This window comes from Boleophthalmus pectinirostris, unplaced genomic scaffold (genome assembly GCF_026225935.1).
Source record: "Boleophthalmus pectinirostris isolate CB_2022bp ecotype Guang Dong unplaced genomic scaffold, ASM2622593v1 HiC_scaffold_19, whole genome shotgun sequence".
In the NCBI taxonomy this organism is placed as follows: Eukaryota; Metazoa; Chordata; class Actinopteri; order Gobiiformes; family Gobiidae; genus Boleophthalmus; species Boleophthalmus pectinirostris.
In genome coordinates this window covers 691,153-719,081 of record NW_026571140.1, presented here as the reverse complement: position 1 = coordinate 719,081, position 27,929 = coordinate 691,153, and positions in this window count along the sequence as shown.

The window sequence follows — 27,929 nt, the reverse complement described above, 5'->3', positions numbered from 1 at the left end:
ATTCCAAAAAGGGTTTTTTGGCAGCCATTTTTAAAAAATCCAATATGGCCGCCATAAAGACATGTGGCAAATGCAAACATTGATTTTCTGACTCCATATACTATAACCTTTCCAAAAATATATAGGTTAGCAAATCCCCAAAAACTTCCCACTAAGGTCAAAAAATGAAAATAAGGAACCGGATTATATGGGCCTGTGTGAGACTGTGTGTATGATTAGGCTCAGTGAGGGAATTCTGGAGGTTCTGAACACAGAGTACAGCCCAAAACACTCACCACTGAGGTCTTACCCTGAGGTGGTCCTGACCAAGACTAGATAAAGACAGAGCGTCCCCGGGCACATAAAAAGTAAGATTAAAAAAGAAGAGTGCAGAATAAAAAGCTGTCAGTCATCTGCACAGCTGAAGCGTTTGGAGTCTGGATTTAAACTCAAGTCAGAAGTCCAAGTAGAGTTTGTCTCACGTGTTCAGACTGTTCCAGGTTTTAGATGCAGAAAACTGAAACACTGACTCCCCGTGTTTAACCCTGACTAGCACCAACAGGAGGCCGGGACTAAACCAGGACCAAACCAGGACTACAGCAGGACTACAGCAGGACTACAGCTGGACCACAACTGGACTACAGTAGGACCAAAGCGGGACTAGAGAGGGACTACAGCAGGACCACAGCTGGACCACAGCTAGACCATAACTGGACTACAGCAGGACCAAACCAGGACTACAGCAGGACCAAACCAGGACCAAACCAGGACTACAGCTGGACTACAGCAGGGCTACAGCAGGACTAAACCAGGATTTACGGCAGGATTACAGCAGGACTACAGCAGATGGAGGCAGGTCCCTGAGGTCCTCAGAGTGCAGATGGTTCAGGTGTCAGAGCCATGTCAGACATGTACTTTGGTGCTAGTGTAGTGTACAACTGATGCAGATTTAGATTCTTTTGACTATTCAGTTAAAAAGTGTGACACTAGACCATGGAGAGCCCTGAACACAGGACTTATGTGTTCATATTTCCTGGTTCTGGTCAGGACCTGAGCAGCAGTGTTCTGGATGTACTGCAGATGTCTCACACTGATCAGGCCGTCACAGTCTAACCCAGACCTGGGCCCTGTCCAGCTCCAAGGCCACATACGGCCCTCTCCTTGATTCTGACCTGTTTAAGATCATGTTTTAAACATGTTTTATAATTGTACCTCATGCACGGACTAAAGATGTACTGCTTTTATTTTAGAAGAGTTGTTGTTGTTTTTTTTTTCATGACATTTTGTGTAAGGCAGCCTCACTTTTTCATAAACTCTTGAAAACAATGCTATTTACTGCTTTTTTTTTTTTTTTTTTTTTTTTTTTATAAAGAATTTAGTTAAGAATTTTGGCCCTCCACAATATTGTGGAATATATGTGGCCCCATGATAAAAAAAAAAAAAAAAAAAAGAATTTCCCCCCTGGTCTAACTTAAGGACTTGTGCATTTCAAGAACTCTGTTGGAGATGACTTTGCCTATAAACAGAGATCTGAGATGGGCTGATATTGTGCTGTGGCATCAAGACTGTTCTTCTTTAGGAGAAGTTTGATGAGCGCAGTTTTCTGATGCTTTGGGAATGTTCCAGATTGAAATGACAGGTTAACTATGCGATTGGTGAGAGCAAAGTGTTAAGAACAGACTTTAGAAACACATGGAGACAGCACAGAGACAAACTCAGACTGGAGACCAGCTTCAAGGTGCAAAGTGTCTCTAAGTGTAACTGATGCTATAGTGACAGGTGTTATAGAGTGACAGGTATTATAGAGTGACAGGTGTTATAGAGTGACAGGTAGAGTGACAGGTGTTATGAATACAATGGCAGAGGGGAAGAAATTGTTCTTTATTCTTTTAAATGTGTGTGTTTATGAAGACACAGGAGTCCAGTCTAGCAGAAGTAGAAGTGACCCTCAGTACTGTCCCGCTGTCCCACGCTCACGTGCGCGACTGGCTCCACCTGCAGGTGAGACCCGCACATCACAGTCACAGACCCACTGACGAGTCTCTCTCTTCTGTCTATCATCTCTGTATTTCACTCTTCTCTCTCTTCCCTCACTCTTCTGTCTCTCTTCTCTTTCTTTCACTACTCTGTCTCTTTTCTCCTCCTCTCTCTTCTGTCTCTCTTCTCTCTCTTCTGTTTCTCTTTTCTCACTCTTCTATTTCTCTTCTCCTCCTCTCACTCTTCTCTCTGAGGTGAAGAAGCGGCACCGCGCGGCAGAACATGACCAGCCGCACACGCGCCTGTCCGCTGCGCGCGCCGCTCTCCGCAACACTAAAGCGGATTAGATGGAGTACGATCCATTTGAACCATAATTGCACATTAAAGAGCGCATCTCGCCTTTTGCATTTGCATTTTTATGACAACAAAAGCCTCAATTTCGTCAAACATATGCACGAGATGAGCGCGCGTCACACACCATTGCGCCGCGTTGTGCCGCTTCTCATTTCTCATTCTCCAAAGTCCCATTGTGTGCGCGCTGACGGTGTGAACATAATGTCCCTGGGCGCCTCGGCCTCTCGCTGCAGAGCGGGAGAGTCAGGGCTGAGCGGCGCTTTGTCAAAACGGCGGATCGTAAAGTGCCGCGTAAACAAAGTTACGCGCCATGGAAATGAGTTTGTACAAGAACAAGCGACTGATGTGATTTTGAAAAGACTGGAATTACAGCACGAGCCTCCGTGGGCCTTTAACGACTCTCATATAAATGTAGACTGCACCTCAGGCTCATGTTTGTGTTAAAAGTGTTAAAAGTTTCACTGATTCAAAGTTTGAAACAGGCAGGAACATGGAGGTGACCTCAGCGGCTCTCCTTACCCTCACAGAGAACATTCTCCCAGAATGAGGCCTGCACAAGTGACAAGATCTCAGGGTAAACCCACATAGGACCAAGTCTGGAGGAGAACACAGTGAAGGACAGATCCACGGCCAAGACCCAGACTAACCTGGACTAAACCAAAAGCAGCCAGGACCAGACCAGGCTGTGGACTGGCCGGAGATCAGTCCAGAACTGTAGATCAGTCCAGAGGTGTAGATCAGTCCAGAGGTGTAGATCAGTCCAGAGCTGTAGACCAGTCCAAGAGGTGTAGATCAGTCCAGAGCTGTAGACCAGTCCAGAGGTGTAGATCAGTCCAGAGGTGTAGATCAGTCCAGAGGTGTAGATCAGTCCAGAGTGTAGATCAGTCCAGAGGTGTAGATCAGTCCAGAGCTGTAGATCAGTCCAGAGGTGTAGATCAGTCCAGAGCTGTAGATCAGTCCAGAGGTGTAGATCAGTCCAGAGGTGTAGATCAGTCCAGAGCTGTAGATCAGTCCAGAGGTGTAGATCAGTCCAGAGCTGTAGATCAGTCCAGAGGTGTAGACCAGTCCAGAGGTGTAGATAGAGTCGTATGAGACTCGGACACCTGCTACAGTCAGTCATGAGATCTGTTCCACAAAAGTATCTCTCACAAACCAGGTTTTTCTAGGTTCTCGTGCCCTTTCAGTTCTAGACGAGCTCTCTGCAGATGTTTATCCACAGTGAATGAGCTGTAAGAGTTAATGAGACCCTTCAGTGTGCACTGGACCTCTCTCCCACAGCACATTATGTTTTATCTTTACGTTTTTATATATTACATGATATTATTCTATTCTTATATTATATTATATTATATTATATTATATTATATTATATTATATTATATTAATATTATATAAAATTATTATGTGATTCTCTTTCCATCAAACCGGATGTAAACACATCTGTGCTTTATGAGTCTGGCACCTCTCACTGTGTGTGTGTGTGTGTGTGTGTGTGTGTGTGTGTGTGTGTGTGTGTGTGTGTGTGTGTGTGTGTGTGTGTGTGTGTAGGTGTGTGTGTGTGTGTGTGTGTGACACATACAGAGAATAACATACATTTCATTACTTATTGGATACAATGAAAAGACAAATCCATGATACACACTGTACCTTACGTTAGAACGAGAACGGACTTGTGTTTTCAGTCATAGATTACTGTCCGTAAGGCCTCCTCCACGTGCCTCACACTCCTTCAGCCTCTAGAGGGCAGCAGTACACCACTCTCACACAGTCACACTGAAGGCATTGCCTTGTGTGTCTGCCACTCTGCCACTCTCTGTAAATGAGACTTCTCTTCAAGGAGCTCACAGAGAAAGTCCATGTCTACACCGGACACAGACTCTCTTACAGAGCATGTGAGAACTGGACAAGAAAGAGTCACTGTTCTTTTTTGAGAGGCCTCCTGACAGAACCTGATCCAGACCTGTGGGGCAGGAGTATTGTTGTGCCAGTGAGCCACACACTGCTCCTCTCTTGTAGTGCATTGTTGTGACTTGAGAGGTTGGAGTTTGTAGCACATGATAATCTATCTGGTACAGCTCTCACTGATCCTTTTGAGTCTCCACTCAACTTTTGAGTAGAATATGACTTTATTATTGTAGTCTTGTACCCATTTCAGTGGTGGTCCAGATCTTCCAGAGCTAACCTGACCAGTGCTGTTACATCAGGCTGCCTCTGGACCCAGGCCCACAGCAGCTCATCACATCCACAACTCTGACTTCAGACCAATCCCAGTCTTTATTTATAGCCTGTCTTAAAATAGGCAGAGAACTTTCCTGACCAATATCATGATATCATTCAGTGTTCAGCGTGAAGTCTCGAACTTCTCTGACCTTCAAGTTTAGTGCTTCACTCACTGCAGAAGTCTGCACTGTTTTTCACTGTTCTTATTCTTCTTCTCTCTCTTTAAACATGGAAATGCACCTGATGGAGAGTACAGAGTGGGTCCAGAGTTCGGGGCTGGATTATCAGTCTGAGTGTCCTTTCTCAGTGTTAGACATGAGCTGGAGGTGAGGAGTGTGACCCTCCAGTAGCTGCAGCAGACCCTGTGAGCCCCAGGTCGTGCCCCTCATTGAACCTCTACCGTTATATGTCCTTATGGAAAGTGTCCTCCTGAGTGACATCCACAGACAGCACCATAAGAGGTGCAGTGTACTCTGAGTAGTCATCAGTGGCAGGTGTAAAGGCGACCAGAACCGTGCCTTTAGAGCTGGGGGTGTGGAACCTCTTGGACAGAGAAGGAACTAGAGCTGGTGCGGGAGGTGGAGCACTACAGGCTGGAGATCACCTAAACCTGCTCTGAAAGAGAATCTTTAAATAGAACTATTCAAACAGTGAGTTGAGATGAGCTGAGAGCAGGTGGAGCAGCAGACTGAGTTCAGGTTGTGTTTGTTAATCTCACACAGTTGTCATTGGCCAGGATCAGGAGGACCAGGCCCCTGCTCTGGGAGAGAGAGCTGCTCTACTGGTCAGACAAACAGAAGAGCACTACAGGCCGCGCAAGGTAAAGTTACACTGCTTTACAGTCACATGTCAAATAAAGCATGACAAGCATGACATGTATGTGGGAAGGACAGGAAAATAGCTTAAAAATATAGTGAGATTCCAGACATTTTTAGAGCTGAGTGTGAGAGTAGCAGAAGAGTGTTAACGTATCACAGAACATGGACTCCAGTCTGCAGTGACTTGAGTCCATGAAGAACATCTCTGTCCAGGGAGGATCTCCGTCTGGTGCCTTCGCCGTTCCACCTTCTCATAAAGATGTCCAGGTCAGCTCTCCCAGAGTTCAGAAGAGTTGACCTGTGTTGATACATGTGATGTATTGCTGAAGAAAATATAGGTCATAGACTTGTAATATTGAAACTAATTTATGCCGTGGCCACATAAACCCTGAAGCAGGATTATCCTAAATGTTCCATATGGTTAAAACATGAACTGGTTAAAACACCAGAAAGAATAAAAAGTTTATTTAGTTTATTTGTTGTATCTTATGCCATAGTACAGATTTTGAAAGTCATTTATGATATTAAAAGATGCTGTACCTGATCATCTTAAAAACATCAAAAACAGAACTACAGACAGTTTGCAGCTGCCTGAGCAGCCAGACCCTTCTACATTTTATTCAAATCCACAAACGTCTGGAATCTGACCACAGAGTGTGAAGAGCCTCCGTGTCAGCACAGCCACTAATTTGTGTTATGTGTTTCTCAAATTCACAAGACACCTCCTCTCCAAAACTGTCTTTTTATACAGCAAGATCTTCTTTTACCTGAGATAAATAAGAGTTGTCTGCTTCAATTGCTGATTCTGCTGAAATCTGCTCTTGTTTATTTCTATTTACTCTCAAACAGCCCTGTTTGTTTAACTGAAAAGGTACATGCAGCTCTCTGATTGGTTAATCTGCCTGTCAGTCACACCCTCTGAAGTCAAAGAGGATGTGGTTCCAAACTCGTCTTTGTACAGTTTTGTCAAAGTGTGTGGTTCTGGCCTTCACAGTAATGCTAACTAAAGTCAGGACGCTTTCTCACAGATTCACTGTGTTTGATTTGTTCCATCTTAAAAATGTGCTTCTTGTACAAAACATGTGTAGTGGGGAAAGTCATTTTGTAAATAAATGGGGTAGTAATGTGGAGTCCCTTTAAGCGTTAATGGCCTACTTGTCTCCTCTTTGTTCCTGTAGCACAAACTGACACACGTACACTTCCATCAGAGCAGAGTGAGACACACTGTGGGGCACTTACTCCACTGCACAGTGTAAAACACTGTGGGGCATGTGTTGACATCTCCTGCAACAAGCCTGAGAACAGACGCAGCGCTAACGCTGCCTCCAGGGCCAGCTTTAATGTGCACTGTGCCTGCACCCTGACAGCCCACCTCACTTTTCTCACCTTATGTGTGCTGTGAGTGACACCCTCACACAAAGGGCCCAGACAAACCCAGGAGCACTTTGAGCCTCTCTCTGACGCCATGACACAGCCTCCAACACAACGCAATCTCTGGTTTCCTGCTAAATGTTGTCTTTAGTTTCAATAATGCCGCCATCTATGCTCTGCAGACTGTCTCGACGTACTGTCCCCAGTTTACAGTTCCACCCTTGTCTTTCTGTTGTGAACACCTGACAATACGGCTCTGTGGTGACCCTCACTGTTGGCTGAAACGCTTTGAAATGATAGAAGAGAAGAAATGATAAGAGAGAAGAAAAGACATGAGATGAAACGCTGAATGTGTGCACCGCTCTGGCGTCCACAGGCTGCAGTAAAGAATAGGCATTTCAATAGAGAGATACAAGGTTTTTTAAGCAAACAAGTGGGAGTTAAAAGTAGGCATGTCCACTGTGTAATTAAAGGTCTGAATGACTTTAGTGCTTTTCAAAAGGACGGAGATCAGTGTTGGCCCTTTAGTGGATAATGATGTTGTAATTAGAGCAAAAACATAATGAGTACAATGTGTTCTTTCTGCTCTCTACGGTTTCTATGGCAGCCAAGACCAGACAGACCAAAGCTGTGGGCCCAGCTTCACAGTGGTAGCAAGATCAAGAGAACTTTAATTAGCTCAAAAACAACTCCAAATCTCTCCATCCGCTTTGAACCACGTGTGAAGAACATGTTTTAGCTCCGCCCTCTCCCTTCTCACACTAATTTTGAACCATGACAGAGAAACAACTGCCTGCACGACACGTTTCCACCTGGTTCATGTCCTGCTCGTGTCTGGGAAGAAGAATATACTCATCAAAATGATATCAGTCTGATCTGTTGGTCAGACGTCCATTGTTTTGTCTGGAATCCTCCAACTTCTTATTTCTACTTCCACAGCGTGGACCATTCCCAGTATCCAGGCTGATGCCACCTAGTGCCTCCGCTCAATTTCATTTGTCTCCAACTACTAGGTCAGGAATCAGAATACACTAGACAGTTTGCAAAAACCCTGGAATTGTGAGTTTGGGCACCAGCCAATCAGTGAAGAGCCATATATTCAGTGTTGTCAACGATTCCTGAGATCAAGGATTTAAAGCCGGAACAAAGAGAATGTTTGGTGAATTTTATCAAGGGAAAAGACGTTATTGTCCTTCTTCCTACGGGATTTGGGAAAAGCTTAATATACCAGTTGGCCCCTTTAGCGGAGCATTACATACTTCACGACCAAACAGCAGCAACTGGTTAAATGATAAAAAGTACCTGCCTACTGTCGAGTGAACGAATCCTAACACAAACATAAACACAAACATCGTGAAATTCTTTTTACTTCACAGGCAATGTTCCCTCAGAGAGAAAGTAAATCTAATGTCAGGGCACATGTGTGTTCCACAGGTCACATGTAAGAACCACTCTGAGGGACACACTTTACAGACGCTTGAGCTAAAACAAGCCACTTCTCTTTTTCAATTCAAAATAATTTTAAAGAGAATAGTAATGGGAAAACATTTGAAAGAAGAATGACAGTAATTTTATTTTATTTTTTAAATTAGATTACAGTCGTCGACAAAATTGTTGGTACCTCCCTGGTAATGAAAGAAAAATCAACAATGGTCACTGAAATAACTTGAAACTCAGAAAAGCAAATAATAAATACAAATTTCCTGAAAAATAACCAGTGAAATCAGACACTATTTTTGAATTGTTCAAGAGAATTATTAAAAAAAAAAAAAAAAAAAAAAAAAAAAAAAAACTAACTAATGAAACTGGCCTGGACAAAAATGATGCTTCCTCTAGAAAAGATTGTAAATATTTGGACAATAGGGACATGTTAAACTTGAGTGTGTCTCTAATCTGCATCACAAGTGTCTTCAAACTTGTCCTCAGTCAGTCTGTGTTTAAAGGGAGACATGTGTCATTGTGCTGTTTGGAGACATGATGGACACAACACTGAACATGGACCAGAGAAAGAGAAGAAGAGAACTGGGTCAGGAGACTAGAAAGAAAATGATAGACAATCAGGTTAAAGATAAAGACAATAAGACCATCTCCAAGCAGCTTGATGTTCCTGTGATTACAGTTACACATGTTCTTCACAAGTTTAAGGTCCACAGGACTGAAGCCAACCTCCCTGGACGTGACTGCAAGAGGAAAACTGATGACAAATTGAAGAAATGGATCATACGAATGGAACCAAAGAGCCCAGAACAACCTCCAAACTAATCAAATGTGAACTTAAAGGGCAAAGTACATCAGTGTGAGATCACACCATCCATCAGAGTTTGAGCCAAAGTGGACTTCATATGAGGACACCACAGCTGAGAGCAAATCATAAAAAAGTGAAACTGGAATGTGTCATAATGCATATTGACAAGCCACAAAGCTTCTTGGAGAGCTCTTTGGCAAGACACATCAGCTCTATGTTCACAGAAATGAAGCAGACCAAGAAAAGATCACTGTCCCTACTGTGAAACATGGAGGAGGTTTGGTTATTTTCTGGGGCTGTTTTGTTGCATCTGGCACAGGGTGTCTTGAATCTCTGCAAGGTACAATGGAATCTCTAAACTATCAAGGTATTTTATCAAGGTGTTGCCTAGTGTCAGAAAGCTTGATCTCAGTTGTAGGTCATGAGTCTTCTAACAGGATAATGACCCAAAACACACAGCGAAAAACAAACAAGAATGACTAAGAACAAAACATTGGACTGTTCTGGAGTGTTCTTCTGTGAGCCTAGATCTCAATCCTACTGAACATCTGTGAAATGAGCTGAAAGATGCTTCTGGAGAAGGAACCTTCAAACCTGAGACAACTAGAACAGTTTGCTCACGAGAAATGGGTCAAAATACCAGTTGACCAGTGCAGAAGTCTCACTGACAGTGACTAAAATCATTTGTTTGCAGAGTTTGCATCAAAAGGTTGTGCAGCAAAATATAAAGTTAAGGTACCATCATTTTTGTCCAGGCCAGTTTCATTATTTAGTTTTTTCTAATAATCCTGTTGAACCACAGGTGAAAAACAATGTTTGATTTTTGTTGGACAATTTTCAGTACATTTTTATTTATTATTGCTTTTCTCAGTTTCAAGTTATTTCAGTGATGATTACTGGGTTTTCTTTCACTGCCAGAGGGAACCAACTGTTTTATCCACGACTGTAACTGCAGATTTTTTATGATGATGTAGTAAAATGTTGTATTAATGTTGTATTCTTTTTGTAGATGAATGTCCATGAACGTGCTGTAGTTGGAGATAATTCTGCCTACACCTGCTCAGTCACTTAGTGTTTGATTTGATTGTTCTACACACCGAATATGTTTTATTTTATGGCATCAGACTAAATATAATGTATCTGACTGTAATGAGACATAATGACCAAATAAAAACACATGGACATGAACATTCCAAGAAAAAAAAAAAATTGATTTGATTGACAGCTCTTGAGCCTCGTTGCTAAGTGTGCGCCGCCTGACAAACCAGCGGTGCGGGCAGGATGGGGCTCTTTGGTTGCACTTTCCAAATATGGTCTCTTGTTGCAGATTAGCTGTCATCGATCGGCTGGGTGACCTCACACTCGCTCAGTCCTCTTCTGCGTACAGTTTGAGACGGAGACAAGTGGATGGGAGACATGTAGCAACTGAGTGTAATAATAATAAAATAATGTAATATGATAAATAATTGTATCCACTTTTCTGTCTTCTTTTGGATCATTTATTGTTTATAAATACAGTGGGGGGGCCAACATTGATCTACAGTACTCTCACCTCACAACCTGTGCACATGGCCTCCTACTTGTCTCGACCGGGGTGGAAAATGAAGAATTTCTTGTGCAAGTCATTGTTAAATGCACATTTGCCCTTCAGCATGTTGCAGACTGACCGACTGTTTGTGTCTGCTCGCTCCTTCTGAGTCACCGAGCTACGAGAGACGCTCAGTTTAATGGCCCAATGAAAGATCATGAAAACCCAAATGTTTCCATCACTTTAAAAAAAAACAACAAACAAACAAAAAAAGGGACGCCCAGGACAGGACGCAAAAAATGTACATGTCCGTGGAAAAACTGACGTTTGGTCACTCTGTGTTATAGACCTGGTTTAGATCTGGTGGTACTCGGAAAGTTAAATCTGTTGTTTAGTGATACTTGGTGTGAAAAGTTTGAATTTGAATTTCATGGAAAGCCCCTTGAGATGCAGCATTTCTTTTTCAAGAACATACAACACACAGTTACAAACACAGAGTTCCACAACAACACAGAAAACAGCGTAATAGTCCGATGAGGATCATTTGGTCATCTGATAATTTAGGTTATTAGGTTATTTTTTCAGACCAAGAGTTTGTTTCATACCTGAGTGTGTTTCGACTGCTCACTAGCGCTCTTCCTCAGAGTGTCACGTGTGTTTCTGTGACGTGTCTGGTCAGTTGATTTAAACAGGTTCTGGCGCTGTCTTCCTATCGGTGGAGGCAGGACGACAGCGACACCTGCAGTCCCACTTCCTCCCAGGTGTGTGAGAATAAAAAAGCCCCTTGTCCCAGTTTATCGTCCTGTGGGCATGTTTCCGTATTTTGATTGCCTCTTTAATTCAGCGACGATGTTTGTTTTCCTCTGTCCCAATGATGTTCACCAAAAAGCCAAAATAGAACCGGAGCATAAATGTAATGTAATGTACGAAATCCCCTGCATATGCTTCAATAAAACACATATCGGGGAAACAGGCAGGGTGTTCAGCACACGAAAAAAGGAACATAGAACAGAATGCGAGAAGGAAACAGCGAAAGCGAGCACATGAGCAACAAAACACAAAACAGAAGAGGAACAACTTAAATCAGCCATTTCTGACCACTGTAAAAGAGAGAAGCACATTTTGGACCGGAACGAGCAAACATCCCTGGGACAGAGGAAAACAAACATCGTCACTGGATTAAAGAGACAGTTGAAATACGGAAACATGCCCACAGGACCATAAACCTGGACGAGGGGCTTTTTTACTCTCACACACCTGGGATACTGTCCTGAGGAAGTGGGACTGCAGGTGGCGCTGTGGTCATGCCTCCACCAGCAGGAAGACAGCTCCAAAACCTGTTTAAATCATCTGAGCGGACACGTCACAACAACATCACGTGACCACTCTGAGGAAGAACGCTAGTGAGCAGTCCAAACTGTCAGGTATGAAAAACAAACTCTTGGTCTGAGAAGAACCTAATAACATAACACAGAAAACAAGATAATACACACACATACTGTACATACAATACAAGTAACAGGACCCTCCCTCCCCACCCCCCATATGTTCATCTCACAGAGTCATTAACAAAAACACAGTGTTAATTCAGGTTTTGCATCTACGTCACAAAACCACGTGACCTGGTGTTTGTGTCGCCATATTGGAGTCAAACTCTCCATCTGGACCAACGTGGAGTATTTGTGTGCAATAAAATTTAAATTGAATAACAATGGTATTGACCTGTGTTGCTGTTGGATGTTCTGCCCAGAATCAGTCTGCTAAAGAAGGAGGCCAAAGTATCTTTCTGTTGGATCCCGGCTGATAAAGATGTCAGACAGAGGTGGAGAGCGACATAAAAAGAGAGAGATGGAGCCACTGAGTACAGTTGTCTGTGCAGTCAACATTTCATTTCTGGTGAGGGACCAGCTCCAAACAAATGAAGAAGTGTTTTAAAGTAAATAAAATGATAGATACCAAAAGAGTTTTTTTTTCTTTTCTCGTAGGTATGATAATGATAACACATTTTCCCAGATTACGTCTCGTCATTATTCACGTACACACCATCACCAGAGAAAGCCAAAGCAAAAGGTTCACTTATTTCTTATGAAAGAAGATCTAACATGAAAAAACAGATACTGGAGGCTGGGCACAAAGCGTGTAGCAACTGAATGTAATAATAATGGAATAATGTAATTTGATAAATGATCTTATCCACTTTTCTGTCTTCTTTTGGATAATTTATTGTTTATAACTACAGTGGAAATGTTGAAGTCCACTTTTTGTCCCTAGATTAGACCTGGAAGAGTTCTGTTATAGACCTGGTTTAGATCTGGTGGTACTCGGAAAGTTAAATTTGAATTTATTCATGGAAAGCCCCTTGAGATGCAGCATCTCCATTTCAAGAACATACAACACTCAGTTACAAACACAGAGTTCCACAACAACACAGAAAACAGTGTAATAGTCTGATGAGGTTCATTTGGTCATCCGATAAGTGATGTTATTAGGTTCTTTTTTCAGATCAAGAGTTTTTTTCATACCTGATATTTTTTACACCCCATCACCAGTGAAAGCCAAGGCAAAATTTTTGCTTATTTCTTATGAAAGAAGATCTAATGTGAAAAAACAGATACTGGAGGTTGGGCACAGAGCGAGCGTTGATTAAACTAACAAAGTGTCTGTCGAAATTAAATCAGGATCTGTTCCACAACCCAGGAGGAGGACTTCAGCTTTATACCTTTATAATGATGGCGGAACTAAGGAGCTGGACATTTTGGACAGTTTTATGTCATTTGCGCTGTTTAAAGTTGCCATGACTATATTGTAATAAACTGAATAATCCCAGTCTTGACCTCGAGTATGACGGCCAAAACATTAAATCATGTGACAGTCACGTAACACACAAATCCTCAGTAGAATCAACAGCAGTGACAGTCAGTTTTCAGATGAGTTAACAGAGCTGTTCTAAAGGAGCCAAGAGAAGTTAGAGACTTCAATGATGGAGACAGATTGTTCCAGTCTGAGGTGCATTAAACAAAAGGACCTCCAGTAACACTTTATAATAACTTATTTAGCCTTAATAAAGCATGAACAAAGACTTAATTAATAATGATTCAAGCTTAGTAACTACTTAATTACTACCTGAATTACCACTTAACTTGCACTTAATTTGCCTGTGCTGTAAATAGTAACTCAATACTTCTTAATTACTCATGAACTAACCATTTGCATGTTTACAAATGCATATTTAAGTACACATCTGAGCATTTATTAATGATTAATAAGCTATGAGGGAATGATTTACTAATAATGCAATGCAATGATCATTCAGGCAGCTGTTATCTGTTAGTTAAGTCTTTCTGAGAGCTTTTCTAAAGTGAAGACTAATTATGCTTTATTAAGCATTTGTTAAGGTTGGTCAAATTCGAGAGAAACAATAATGCATTACTAGTAAATCATTCTCTTATGCTTACTAATCATTAATAAATGCTCAAATTTGTACTTAAATATAAATTTACAAATGCACACACAAATGGTTAGTTCATGAGTAATTAAGTAAGAAATACTTATGAGTAACTATTTACAGCACTGGCGAATTAAGTTCAAGTTAAGTGCTAATTCAAGTAATAATTAAGTAGTTACTAAGCATGAATCATTATTAATTAAGTCTTTGTTCATGCTTTATGAAGGCTAAGTAAGGTGTAGTTATTATAAAGTGTTACTGGACCTCCAACCCACTTCCTTACGGACGGGAGGTACAGTAAATGTAAGATACAGAGAGTGTCGAAGAGAGTAAATTGTAGCAGACTGCACAACAAAACATTTCATATATGATGGAAAGTAAAATAAATGCATTTATATATAAACAGAAACCAGTGGTAGTGTTGTCTGTTTTCAGGCTGTAACCCGTCGAGTTGATCGTGTACTTTAACTCACAGTGACGAGTTCTATACGGACATTTAATACAAATCTATATAATGTGTTTAACAATTTGAGATGTATATTGTAAGTGTTATGAAAAACTATGTCAGCATAATTGATGATAGGCAGGATAAGATGGGAGATGATCCTCTTTAGACATTTAACAAGAATATGTTTGTTTATTATAGAATCAATGTGGGGTTTGAAAGTTAATTCTGGATCCACCTTCTTCCAAATATTTAACAGGGGTTTTCTTGGTCATTGGGGAGCTGATGTAAAAATATATGTTGAGATCAGAAGACTGGAGTAAATGAATCTGCTTTTGCATGATGTGTTTTTCAAAAACTTAGTTAAACTTGGTAACAATGATTACATGATTATATTATCAGCTGCTGCAGACCCCCCATCAGAATAGTAGCACTGTTCACCTTCAGCTGACACAATGATCATGTGTGAAGGTTTGGTGTAACACTGGAGAGCTCCTGGCAGCTTGTACACACCGGGTTTGGGGAGAATCTGGCTTTGAGGAGCTTGTAGACTCCTGGTTTGAGGAGATGAGCGGTTGTGGAGGCTCTATGTCAGCCCGCTCTGTGCCTCGGGCTGTGTTCACATTTGAGAAGTACACCAGGACATGGACACCTCACCAAGATGAATGAGCTGCAGCAGAATCCTCATTCAGTGTAGCTCAAGGCTCATTCTTTACACAAATACCTGTCACCTGTGAGCAGAGAGAGAGTGAGCGCTGACAGAACCACTCCACATGTACAGGCAGCAGGAAACGAGAGAACTGGTCTAGTCGAATTTAAACCGATTTATCTAAAGATATATGACTGAGATGTCCTGAACTGAATCTCAAAGATCCTGCAGTGACATCATGCCGGGGTTGTTCTGAATGGATGTATCAGGCAAAATGTTCAGCAGTTGTCATGGAGACACGCCAAGAAGTTTAAAAAATTTTTGAAAACTAAAGACAAAACACAAAATAGATTTAAAGAGAACATTTTCAGGAGCCTGTGATCAGTCCGAGCGTTCACTGTCCTGTTTAGAAGTTTGATTTTTTACAAAATTGTGAGAGTGACTAATGAAAAACTGTTGTCTAATGCCAGCCAGCTTGTAAGACAGAGGTGGCAAACTCATTTTGGTCCGGGGGCCGTATCCAGCCAACTTTGATCCCAAAGGAGCCGGATCAGAAAACTCATGGCATATAAACCACAAAAATAACAATATGTTCAAATATTTGTGCAGAGAAACACAAATCTATTACAGAAATCTTTTTTAATTGATGAATTCTTTCTTTTATAAAATATTATAATATTATGAACAACCTAAAACTTTAAGAAAAATTAAATTTCAACACAATGTTTTAACATGAACTTATCTGCAAACAGAAACAAGTAAATTTTTCTTGTAAAATCCTGCACTCGGCTCCACTTTTCTCATGTTGGACATTTTTCTGATGAGGGTGTCACGGTCAACAGTCAAAACGATCGTCCTTTAAGAGCGTTTGGAAAGAGACAAGTCTTTATTTGTGCTGCTCTGGTGGGAGGGGCCACGTACAGAGACGCTGGAGATGCTGCTGTGATAAACACCGCAGAAAATTAACAATATTTTAATAGAAAATATAATTAAAATATTTTAGTAGAAAATCAGCAGAGGGCCAGATTAAAGGTCTTGGAGGGCCGGATCTGGCCTCCGGGCCGCATGTTTGACACCCCTGTGTTGTAAGAGCTTGTGGACGTTTATTTGAGAAGGACTTGTTTCAGCTCACCTGTTGTACGTACCAATGTATTTATTTTATTTTATTTATCATTAACAGGAGAGATGTTTGTACATCAGGTTGTAGCCCCAGAGCTCATTTCTACCTGTCGTCTCTAGGCAGATTCACTGGTTGATTGTATTTAACTGACCTTGATTATCAGCTGTTTTTTCTGGAGACCTGTGGCGTGTTTAAGTCAATTCTTTCCGGTAAAAGTGTTGAAATAAGACTCAGATTAAAGTCTAAGACAGAGCAGAGTCTACAGTTAGCATCACACCCTGAGGGGAAGTTGGTGACATGAGCTGCAGAGCATTTGTTGGGTTCTTCGCTCTGCTGCAGACGGGGACATGAGTGGTGTGAGTGTTTTCACTGTTCATGTAAATGTTCTGACGGCTGCAGGTCCAACCTGTAACCGACCAGCACCGAGCACCAACCACACTGAAGTGTTTTATGTTTTACTGCTGAATACTTTACAACTATTCACTAAAGTATGTGGTTTATACATGTGCTGTGTGTTTATCTCATGATTTATAAAGTAAAGAGCAGGCCGGGATAAGTACTGCTCCCTGCACTCCCTCAGCTGTAGAAGAGCCGAGATCTACAGTCTGTGGTCAAATGTTTCATTAGGAGTTTTAAACCATGTTCTGTTAGATGGTTCTTTGCATGTTTGTCCTCTATTGTTATTGCATTTGAGGTTTAAATGCTCAGAAAATCCATGTTTTTGTGTCGGGTTCAACATTGTCACACTGGCATTATTCAATAAACAATAAAACAATAAAAAGTAATTTAAAATCTATAGCCTGATACAGTGAACACTACTGTGAAGAGGAAGAACTTTCTACTGTTTACAGTGGATGAAATGAAAAATGAATGATCTATATTATAATGTCATATACAAATACAAATATCCTTTTTAGGCCTGAGCACCAGAAGCTGGCAACGCAGGAAGTGACCTCACATGAAGAGGTATGCCCATAGTGACCCTGGCCATGACGTAGGAATGCACCAATGCTTTCCGAAAATATATAGTTTTTTAGCTAGAAAAAAAAAAAAAAGAAAAAGTTGAACATTGTTCTTGTATCAGTTTTATTTAGAAATTAAAAACAATGATGAAAACTCACAAAACTGGGCCAGCTATTGAAACCCGCACTTCTGTACATTCTGGGTATTTGTATTTGTCTAAAATAAATCAAATGGCCTGAAAACAACACAAAAATTGCATCAAGGTATAGAACAACACCAAAAAAAAGTGCACGTAGAATCATGAAATTTAACACAGAAAAAGATCAAGACAAGACAAAAAAATAAATAAAAATATTTTTACACCAGTCCACACCACAGTCATACTGGATTTAACTTGACTCTATCTTTTTTGTCAATGTCATACTTTTATGAATTCCTCCTGGAGCCTTCACCTGAACACGTTCAAATTTCATACACATTCTTTCAAAAGGCGACACACACGTCTTATGGTCTCTGAGCAGTGACGCAACAACAATGCCCAAAATTTTTGAAATATAGAATTTTTACTAATCTTTGTACTAAATGTTTCTTAGGTGCAGGGGCAGGTTCAGCAGCAGGTGCAGGGGTAGGTGCAGGAACAGGGCGAGGGCGAGGGCCGATCATTGCCGCTTGCAGATATTTATTGATGTATTTTTGTGATGATTTATTGTGCAGTGTTTTTTTTTTTTTTTTTTTTTTGTCATTAAAACTGGGGACAGGCGGGACACGGGACATGCAGGTGCCACATGGAAGGAAGATCTTAACAGTTAATGAAGTCTAATTTAAAGTTCCATGTCCAGTTTCTACATTTAGTCAGTGTCAGAATCCTGTTACCTGCTCAAACCCTCCTGTCGAGCTGCTGAGCTTAGAGCAGATCTTTGAAGCTGTGGGTGTGTAGGTCTGTGGATCTGTGGGTCTGTGGATCTGTGGGTCTGTGGGTCTGTGGGTCTGTGGGTCTGTGGGGGTGTGGGTCTGTGGGTCTGTGAGTCTGTGGAGCTGTGGGTCTGTGGGTCTGTGAGTCTGTGGGTCTGTGGGTCTTTGGGTCTGTGGAACTGTGGGTCTGTGGAGGTGTGGGTCTGTGAGTCTGTGGGTCTGTGGGTCTGTGGAACTGTGGGTCTGTGGAGGTGTGGGTCTGTGGGTCTGTGGAGCTGTGGGTCTTTGGGTCTGTGGAACTGTGGGTCTGTGGAGGTGTGGGTCTGTGGGTCTGTGAGTCTGTGGGTCTGTGGAGCTGTGGGTCTGTGGAGGTGTGGGACTGTGGGTCTGTGGAGGTGTGGGTCTGTGAGTCTGTGGGTCTGTGGGTCTGTGGAGGTGTGGGTCTGTGAGTCTGTGGGTCTGTGGGTCTGTGGAGGTGTGGGTCTGTGGTCTGTGGGTCTGTGGGTCTGTGGAGGTGTGGGTCTGTGGGTCTGTGAGTCTGTGGGTCTGTGGGACTCTGGGTCTGTGGAGGTGTGGGTCTGTGGGTCTGTGGGTCTGTGAGTCTGTGGGTCTGTGGAGCTGTGGGTCTGTGAGTCTGTGGGTCTGTGGGACTGTGGGTCTGTGGAGGTGTGGGTCTGTGGGTCTGTAGGTCTGTTGTTCTGTGCAAAAACCTCAGATGTGAGGACAAACGTGCAGTGGAAGCTCTGAGCTGGGAAACTGTCTCCTCTTTGGAAGCATCACAGCAACACACAAGAGCCTTGTAGTCTTTATTGTGCCATTGTCACAGACTTCATATGTGTGTGTGTGTGTGTGTGTGTGTGTGTGTGTGTGTGTGTGTGTGTTTGTTGGATACTGACACACACACACACACGGATGAGGAGTCTGGTATTTTCTGTTTTTAGTCAGTCACTAAATCCTCAGTCAGCAGGTAAATGTTATCATCTCTCTCCCTCTCCTCTTTCCTCCTGACTCCTCTTCTCCCTCAGACTAACTCTTGTTCTTTTCTTTACTCTCTCTCCCTGATCTACTTCTCCTCTGTGTGTTCTGTTTTCTCCTTCGTGTCCTCCATCCCCCCGTATCTCCCTCCTCTTTCCTCTCTGCTTTTACCCTTTCATCTGTTCTCCTCGGCACTCTGCTCTCTCTGCGTTCTCTCCATCTCTGTTCTTTCTTTCCCCTCCATTCGCTGCTCTTTCTCTTGCTCCTCTATCTCTTCTCATTACTGTCTCTCCCTACTCCCTCCCCACCCTGCTTTCTCTCTATCTGTCTCTCACTCTCTGTCCCCTTTCTGATCTCTTTGCTCTCTCTCTCTCTCCTGCTCTCTCCTTCCTCACTGTCCTCCCCCTTCCCCTCTCTCTCTGTCTTCTTCCTCTCCTCTGCTCTGTCTCTCCGCCCTCCCCCTCTGGCTCTCTGTCTCCATATAATTACACTCTGGCTGACAGACACGCTGCTTAAAGCAACAAAACAAAGAGTTTGGGAAAATAAACAGCTCCTGGAGGGATGCTCCAGGAGACAGCGCCCCCGAGTGGACTCAGGAGGAGCACGCACAAGGCTCCTGCGCCAAGGGACCAGTTTGACACCTATTTAAAGATCTGAAATGACACAAAATGGATTCATGTTAGAATGTTATCTCATCATTTGTTTCAGTCACACATGTTTGAGTAACTCTTTATTATTAGTGTGTCTTCATCTCCAAAGTGAAGATGTGTGGAGTTTCTACTGACTCTCTGTGTAAGTGGGTCGAAAATAGAAGTGTGTGAAGTCTATCCGTGGTCTTGTTTAGTCATTTTAGTGCATACTTGTTAAAAATGAGACTTTTGGGTCAAAGCTGTGTCTGTTCCGGCCTCTTTAGGATCAACTACGGCCAGGACATTTGAATTTTCAGGTTGGACTAGCAGCCGCCACTGACTCAGATGCAGGTTATTACATGACGAGCACAGAGCATAGAACTGTTCTCAAATTTGGAAGATGAACACAAGATGGTAGTTTTCGGTGGCCTGTGCTCACTGGCTCATGGGCCCCAAAAAAAGTCACTTCTGCATTTACTTTCTGAATAGGCAAGTTTCAGCTGACGTCATTGTTATTAAAAGCCAGCGTTGCATGCTGGGAAATATTTTGGTTGGAGGCAAGAAACACGATAGCGGTCAAACACAGTGCGTAACCTCGTGTATGTATCCTTGATAATGGTAAATTCCTGCTGCATTATCGGATGCACAAATAGAAGCACAGAAGAAGGAAAATGTCTTTTTCGTATTCTGAGTGAAAAGAAGCGCTAACGGTGAATTAAATGGCTTTCAAACATCCGCAGAGCAAATGTAGAAGATCCTAACAAACCGTGAACTCCAACAAGTTCAACAACACATCGAGACTCTTGGAGGTTTTCATCTTTCCTGCTGTGAATGACCCAGGAGTTTCCACCAAGTCATTGTGGATATCACCCAAGTGAATATTTGACCAGGTAGTTGGAGATTCTGACCAGAAATTTGGTTTTGTCCATCTTTTGTAGGGGTTGAAAAGGGTGATTTGGCTCCATCGATGTTTATGACCAATTTCTGGTCAAATGGTCTTGGGTCCTCTGCCGTTAGAGTGGATAAATCACTTGGATCAATACCCTTTACGTGCTTTCTCGCTCCGTCCGTCATGTTGAATTAGTGTTTATTGCCGCCGACCAAAATAATTCCCAGCATGCAACGCGCGCTTTTGTCAACAATGAAACTCGTCTATACGGGTGAACTCATGAGTGAGTGACCAATCAAAGTGAGACCCAAAAACACTACTGATCCACAAGGGAAATGATTTGGACACAGGAGTCACACATCACAATATAATGTAATAACAAAGAGAAAAATATAAATGCTAATAATAAATTCAAAATAAGTAGCAAGAAAGAGCAAGAGACAGGTGTCAAATAAGACATAATTATATAAATGTAAATGTACAAGATAAAATAAAATTTTATAAATAAGTAATAAAATATAAAATCACAACTTTATCCAAGAAGACAGTGCAACAGTGATAAGATGATTGACAGGACATGGGTAAGTTGTTGTACAGTTGTAGGGAGTATTATCTGTTCCATAAGAGTGAATTTTACAGTTGTAGGGAGTATTATCTGTCACATAAGGATGAGTTTTTGTATAGTTGTAGGGAGTATTATTTGTTACATCAGGGTGAGTTTTGGTACAGTTGTAGGGAGTATTATCTGTTCCATAAGAGTGAATTTTACAGTTGTAGGGAGTATTATCTGTTACATAAGGATGAGTTGTTGTACAGTTGTAGGGAGTATTATCTGTTACATAAGGATGAGTTGTTGTACAGTTGTAGGGAGTATTATCTGTTACATCAGGGTGAGTTTTGGTACAGTTGTAGGGAGTATTATCTGTTACATAAGGATGAGTTGTTGTACAGTTGTAGGGAGTATTATCTGTTACATCAGGGTGAGTTTTGGTACAGTTGTAGGGAGTATTATCTGTTACATAAGGATGAGTTGTTGTACAGTTGTAGGGAGTATTATCTGTTACATCAGGGTGAGTTTTGGTACAGTTGTAGGGAGTATTATCTGTCCAGGTCACAGATGATCATGTGAACAGATTTAGTAGCCTGGAGTAGCTTTGCACCAGTGATGTACTTATACCTAGACCTTTTATGAAACACTACATGACATCACGAGGTGGAACAGAGTGTTTCATGTTTGTGTGTGTGAATTTGTGAATGAAACAAAACACAACTCCAGGTGTGTCTGTGTTTGTGTGTCTGTCTGAGCCTCGTATGGGCCCTGGTGTAGATCAGAAGTGCGTATAACCCTGAGCGTTCATTTCACTTGAATTTATGAACGCACTTGTCATGACTTCCATACGTACACGCTAACATACAGACTAACATCATATTTTCAGGTGCTACGAGTACAGACATGCGGCTTGTCCCTTCAGGGCTGCCGTAGCACACTCTAAACTGGCTTCCCTCACATCTCTTTTTGACGGAATGAACCCAGAGTTTTGTTTTGTTTTGTTTGTTGTGCTTGTAAGTTGTGACCCCATTTTGGGCCAGGAACATCTCCAGACAGATACCAGACGCTCAACAGGCGGACACTCACCACGATCACATTCACAGAGAAATCCCAGTGCGCTAACAACCACATTTAAATGCTCTTTGCCCTAAAACCTGTCAGACCACTCCAGTCCCAGCCTCCAGCAGGTCAGAGGAGCCAGTGTGTGAAGTGTTGTGTAGAATCAGTTGAAGCAGCGTGGGCCCCTGGGAGCTGGAGACATGAACCCTCAACACATTGTGATAGTATTGTCCGTTCCAGTCTAGTCTAGTTTGACTTTCTTCCGCTGTAGGGAGTGTTACACCTCTCATGACGTAGGCCAAGATAATGAGGCCTGAGCTGGCAGTGTAGGGCTGACACAGCACGGAAATGCACTTTCTATCAGGGCGAACAGGGCGCTAAGAGACATTCAGGCTCGTTCTACAATTTTGCATTAGCATTAAAACTTTGCAGCTTCATCTTCTCATAAAACAACATCATACATATCAGCCCAAATTTGACAGAAACAGAAAAGCAACATCTCATTTACATCGAGTGTTTGCTTTTCTGACATGGCACAAAGTGTGTTAGTGTTATTTATGTGTTGTCAGTGATACTGTCAGGTGTAACCAGTGTTGGGAGTGTTACTTTTAAAATGTATTCCCCTACAGATTACAGATTACATACCCCAAAATGTAGTTTGTAATGTAATCCATTAAATTACTTAAAGTGAGTAATGTAATCTGAATACTTTGGATTACTTGATATTGTCATGTTTTTTTAAAAACTACATGAATGTAGCAACCACATCCTGAAAATTCTTGTTTGTTTCTTCAAATTGTCTGTTGAGCCCAAGTCTCCATGAACAGACTTTTGTTTATTGTAAAGAAACAAAGATATTTTAACATATAATGTTTTGTCTGATAAAAGAAAATAAAAAGACCAGTCTTACCTCAAACTTATTAACAATATTATTGATAGAGAAATGATTTTTATATGAGATCACTGCTGCTTTAAATTCTGTCCACCTACTGTTATGTGTCATATGTTTATTTAAAAAAATAAAAAATCACTTTCAGTACAAACATAAAGGCACCAGCCCAGTAAAAATCTGTAATATTGGATGTTTTTTACTCAAAATGATGCGGAATCAGATTATTATCAACACTAATTATTAATGACCTGGTCCATTGTGTGACAGACGTCACCAACATTAACAAGATATTTACACAGCTCTTATCGTTCTGTTTAAGGGGAATTACCTAAATAACATTTTAAAAAATGGGATATAGCCCAAAATGCTAAAACAGGAAAACATCACCATTTAATCCATTTATTTTAACAAAGTAACTGTAATCCAATTACCACTCATTGAAACAGTAACTGTAACTGAATACAGTTACTCATCATTTGTACTCTGATTATGTAATGCTGGTACATGTAATCTGTTACTCCCCAACACTGTCCAGACTGACTCCTCTGAGCCACAGGAGCCCTGGTGTTAACTGTATGTTTGTCACTCTCACATCTTCATCATTTATTGATGTGATATTTGCAGAAGTTTGAAAACACATTTACATTTGGAATGATGACACACACAACCCAATCAGAACATGATACAGTCAAACATTTGAGATCACGTCACAAAAGTGCTCACTGATCCTGTGACAGTGTTTTGAATGAAGAGGTCCACACTTGAGATGTCCTGTTATGTCTGGCTGCATGTCTGCACAAACGCTCACAGATCCTGTTTTATGATGCTGCTTTTGTTGTCGGATTCCACTGCGTGTGCTCGGTTTGCTGTGGGTTGCTGTGTGTTCTGCCTCTGAATGTGGAAAATATCTGTGAGTTCCAGGTACAGATAACACCCAAGTCACCTGGGAGAGAAACAGAACACTCAAATATTAGCTTTACTCATCAAAATTCTAATGTTGATTTATTTTACAAATATAGAAAAAAAAGTTCATGTTCATGTTTTGTGTCAGCTAATCGTGTGCCTAACACCAGTGTTGTGTTGAGCTGCGGTGTGTCGTCAGTCTGTCAGTGTGTTGCCATTTTAAACTGAAAGCCCCGATAACAACAACGATTCACTCACCAGACTTACCTCACGAGGGGAATGAACTGGTCGAGAGTTCCCCAGAGGAAAATGGTGCCTTGGCTCCTTTACCCTGACCTTTGACCTGTCACTCCAGATTTACTGTATTTTCCGGGCTGTTAGTCGCTCTGGATTATAAAACGCACTGTCATTTTTTCACAAATAAACCGCACTGGACTTTAAAGGAAACCCAACAGTGTGATGGGTGAGTGGTTTTGTTTGTTTGGTGCGTTCACGGTGACTCTGGGCTTTGTTCAGTTGTGGCGTGTAGGGAGGGTGCTGTCTGGGACCAACGGATTGTCGGTGTGTTCACAGTGACTCAGTTGTTCAATTGCTTCTAGAAGTGGCACATTGCACTCGTTTTTTCGGTTTGCTCCTCCGTTCTGTTCTTTGTGCTCGTGGAGTGATGAGTGTGTCTGTGGGTGTTTTTCGCTGCTCCGTGTGTGTTTGTGTGTTCTGTGGGTGGTGCTGTTTGTTGTTTACTGAAGTCGTGCTGGGACACCTGAGTGGATTCATGTATGGGACGCTCTGGATTGTCGTTTTTTGATGGGGTTGGAGGCTTAAGAGCACGTCTAAAAGCCCGGAAAATACGCAGTGTTGGGAAGGTTACTTTTAAAATGTATTCCTACAGATTACAGATTACATACCCCAAAATGTAGTTTGTAACATAATCCATTAAATTACTTAAAGTGAGTAACGTAATCTGAATACTTTGGATTATGTGACTTGCTGTAGAGAAGCAAAGATGAGGAAATGTTAAAATAAGATGTTTTGTCTGCTAAAAGAAAATAAAAAAGTTCAGGCTTTACTTAACCAAATAAAAAATATTATTGACAGAAGACGAGGAGGAGACACGGTGTACACAGAATGGTTTTGTCCTGTTAAATCCTGTTTTAATCCTGGTTTAGACATGTTTAGTCCTGGTTTAGACCAGGTTTAGTCTTGGTTTAGTCTTGGTTTAGACCTGGTTTAGTCCTGGTTTAGTCTTGGTTTAGTCCTGGTTTAGTTCTGGTTTAGTCTTGGTTTAGTCTTGGTTTAGACCTGGTTTAGACCTGGTTTAGTCCTGGTTTAGTCCTGGTTTAGTCTTGGTTTAGTCTTGGTTTAGACCTGGTTTAGTCCTGGTTTAGACCTGGTTTAGACCTGGTTTAGACCTGGTTTAGTCCTAGTTTAGACCTGGTTTAGACCTGGTTTAGTCCTAGTTTAGACCTGGTTTAGACCTGGTTTAGTCCTAGTTTAGACCTGGTTTAGACCTGGTTTAGTCCTAGTTTAGCCCAAAATGTGAAAACAGTCAAATCGCGCAGTGTAATACAGTTACTCATAATTTGTACTCTGATTACGTAACTCCAGTACATGTAATCTGTTACACCCCAACACTGAAAATACGGTACATGTATTTTGATCAATGGGTTGAGACTGGACTAGAGCAGATGTGTAGTTTCAGGTTTGTGCGTGAAGGTGGTGAGCGTGTGAGTTCTTCTGTGCTCTGTGGATCTACAAACAGCCCAGTGTTTCTGTCTGATAAGAGGAACCACTTACAGCCGCTCCACCATCATTCTTGGGTTACAAAGATGACATTAATAAACAGTGATGGGCAATCAGCCACAAGATAGAAAGGAGAGGAACGCTCTGTCTGCGGTTTCACACGGGCTCAGGAGATCGATGCAGCTCCAGCACATCTGTGACACTCACACACCTCTGTGAAGAAACATCTCACCGGCTCTGCGTAAGGAGACATCTGACCAGGCCTAACACCTGAACAGCCAGATGTGTGGAACATCTGACCAGAACTACGTGAGGAAACATCTGGCCAGGTATAACGTCTGAGGAGCCTGATGTGAGGAACCTTCTGAACAGAGATAAGTGAGGAACCATCTGACCTGCTCTGTGTGAGGAGACATCAGACCAGACCTAATGCCTGAACAGCCTGATGTGAAGATCCATCTGACCAAAACAATGTGAAGAACCATCTGACTAAAACGATGTGAAGAACCATCTGACCTGCTCTGTGTGAGGAACCATCTAATTAGAACTATGTGAGGAAACATCTCACCTGCCTTATGTGAGAACAGTGGAGGAGAATAACTTCATTTAGTGATCTGCAGACAAAATAATGCTGAATAGAGCTCTTTGTGGACAGTGAAGAAACATCTGACCAGGCTTAATATCTGACAGGTGCTACATGAGGAATAATCAGATCAGCTCTGTGTGAAAAGACAACCTGAAGTATCTGTGAAACATCTGACCACTGGAGACATTCTATATGATGAAACTTGCTTCTTCACAGAACATCTGAGAGGAAACTTCTGAGGAGCTTTATGTGAGGAAACATCTCACCTGCATCTGTCCTGCACCTCCTCAAATCACACGAGCCATTAGACTGTGTGAGATCTTCTTCACTCTGCAATATTCAAATGACTGGTGTTCTGAAGATGTTCTCCTCTTCTCCTGCTCCTCTGTACCTCTCTCTGTTCTGTCTTCAACTCTCTCTCTCTTTATTCTTTATTCTCTCTCTGTCCCGTCTCCTTCTCTCTTCCACTCCTCTCTCCCTCTCGCTCCTCCTCTTCTTACAGCCTCCCTCTCTCTCCTGCTCTCCACATCTTCATCTCTTCTCTCTCCCTTTGCTGGTTCTCTTCTCTCTCTCTCCTCCTACACCCTCTCTTCCTCTCTCATCAACGCTCTCTCCTCCTTTTCCTCTCCTCCTCTCTGTCACTCTCTCTCTACCCCTCCTCTTCTCTGTCTCTCTATCTACTCCTCCTCTTCTCTGTCACTCTCTCTCTACTCCCCCTCTTCTCTGTCACTCTCTCTACTCCTACTCTTCTCTGTCACTCTCTCTCTCTACTCTTCCTCTTCTCTGTCACTCTTTCTCTCTCTCTGCTCCTCCTCTTCTCTTTCACTCTTTCTCTCTCTCTGCTCCTCCTCTTCTCTTTCACTCTTTCTCTCTCTCTGCTCCTCCTCTTCTCTGTCACTCTCTCTCTGCTCCTCCTCTTCTCTGTCACTCTTTCTCTTCTCCTCCTCTTCTCTGTCACTCTCTCTCTGCTCCTCCTCTTCTCTGTCACTCTTTCTCTCTCTCTTCTCCTCCTCTTCTCTGTCACTCTTTCTCTTCTCCTCCTCTTCTCTGTCACTCTTTCTCTTCTCCTCCTCTTCTCTGTCACTCTCTTCTCTCTCTCTTCTCCTCTCTCTTCTCTGTCACTCTCTCTCCTCTCTCTTCTCTGTCACTCTTCTCTCTCTCTCTCTCACTCTCTCTCTCTCTCTTCTCTGTCACTCTTTCTTCTCTCTCTCTCCTCCTCTTCTCTGTCACTCTTTCTCTTCTCCTCCTCTTCTCTGTCACTCTTTCTCTCCTCCTCTTCTCTGTCACTCTCTCTCTGCTCCTCCTCTTCTCTGTCACTCTTTCTCTGCTCCTCCTCTTCTCTGTCACTCTTTCTCTGCTCCTCCTCTTCTCTGTCACTCTTTCTCTCTCTCTGCTCCTCCTCTTCTCTGTCACTCTCTCTCTACTCCCCCTCTTCTCTGTCACTCTCTCTACTCCTACTCTTCTCTGTCACTCTTTCTCTCTCTCTGCTCCTCCTCTTCTCTGTCACTCTCTCTCTACTCCCCCTCTTCTCTGTCACTCTCTCTACTCCTACTCTTCTCTGTCACTCTCTCTCTCTACTCTTCCTCTTCTCTGTCACTCTTTCTCTCTCTCTGCTCCTCCTCTTCTCTTTCACTCTTTCTCTCTCTCTGCTCCTCCTCTTCTCTGTCACTCTCTCTCTCT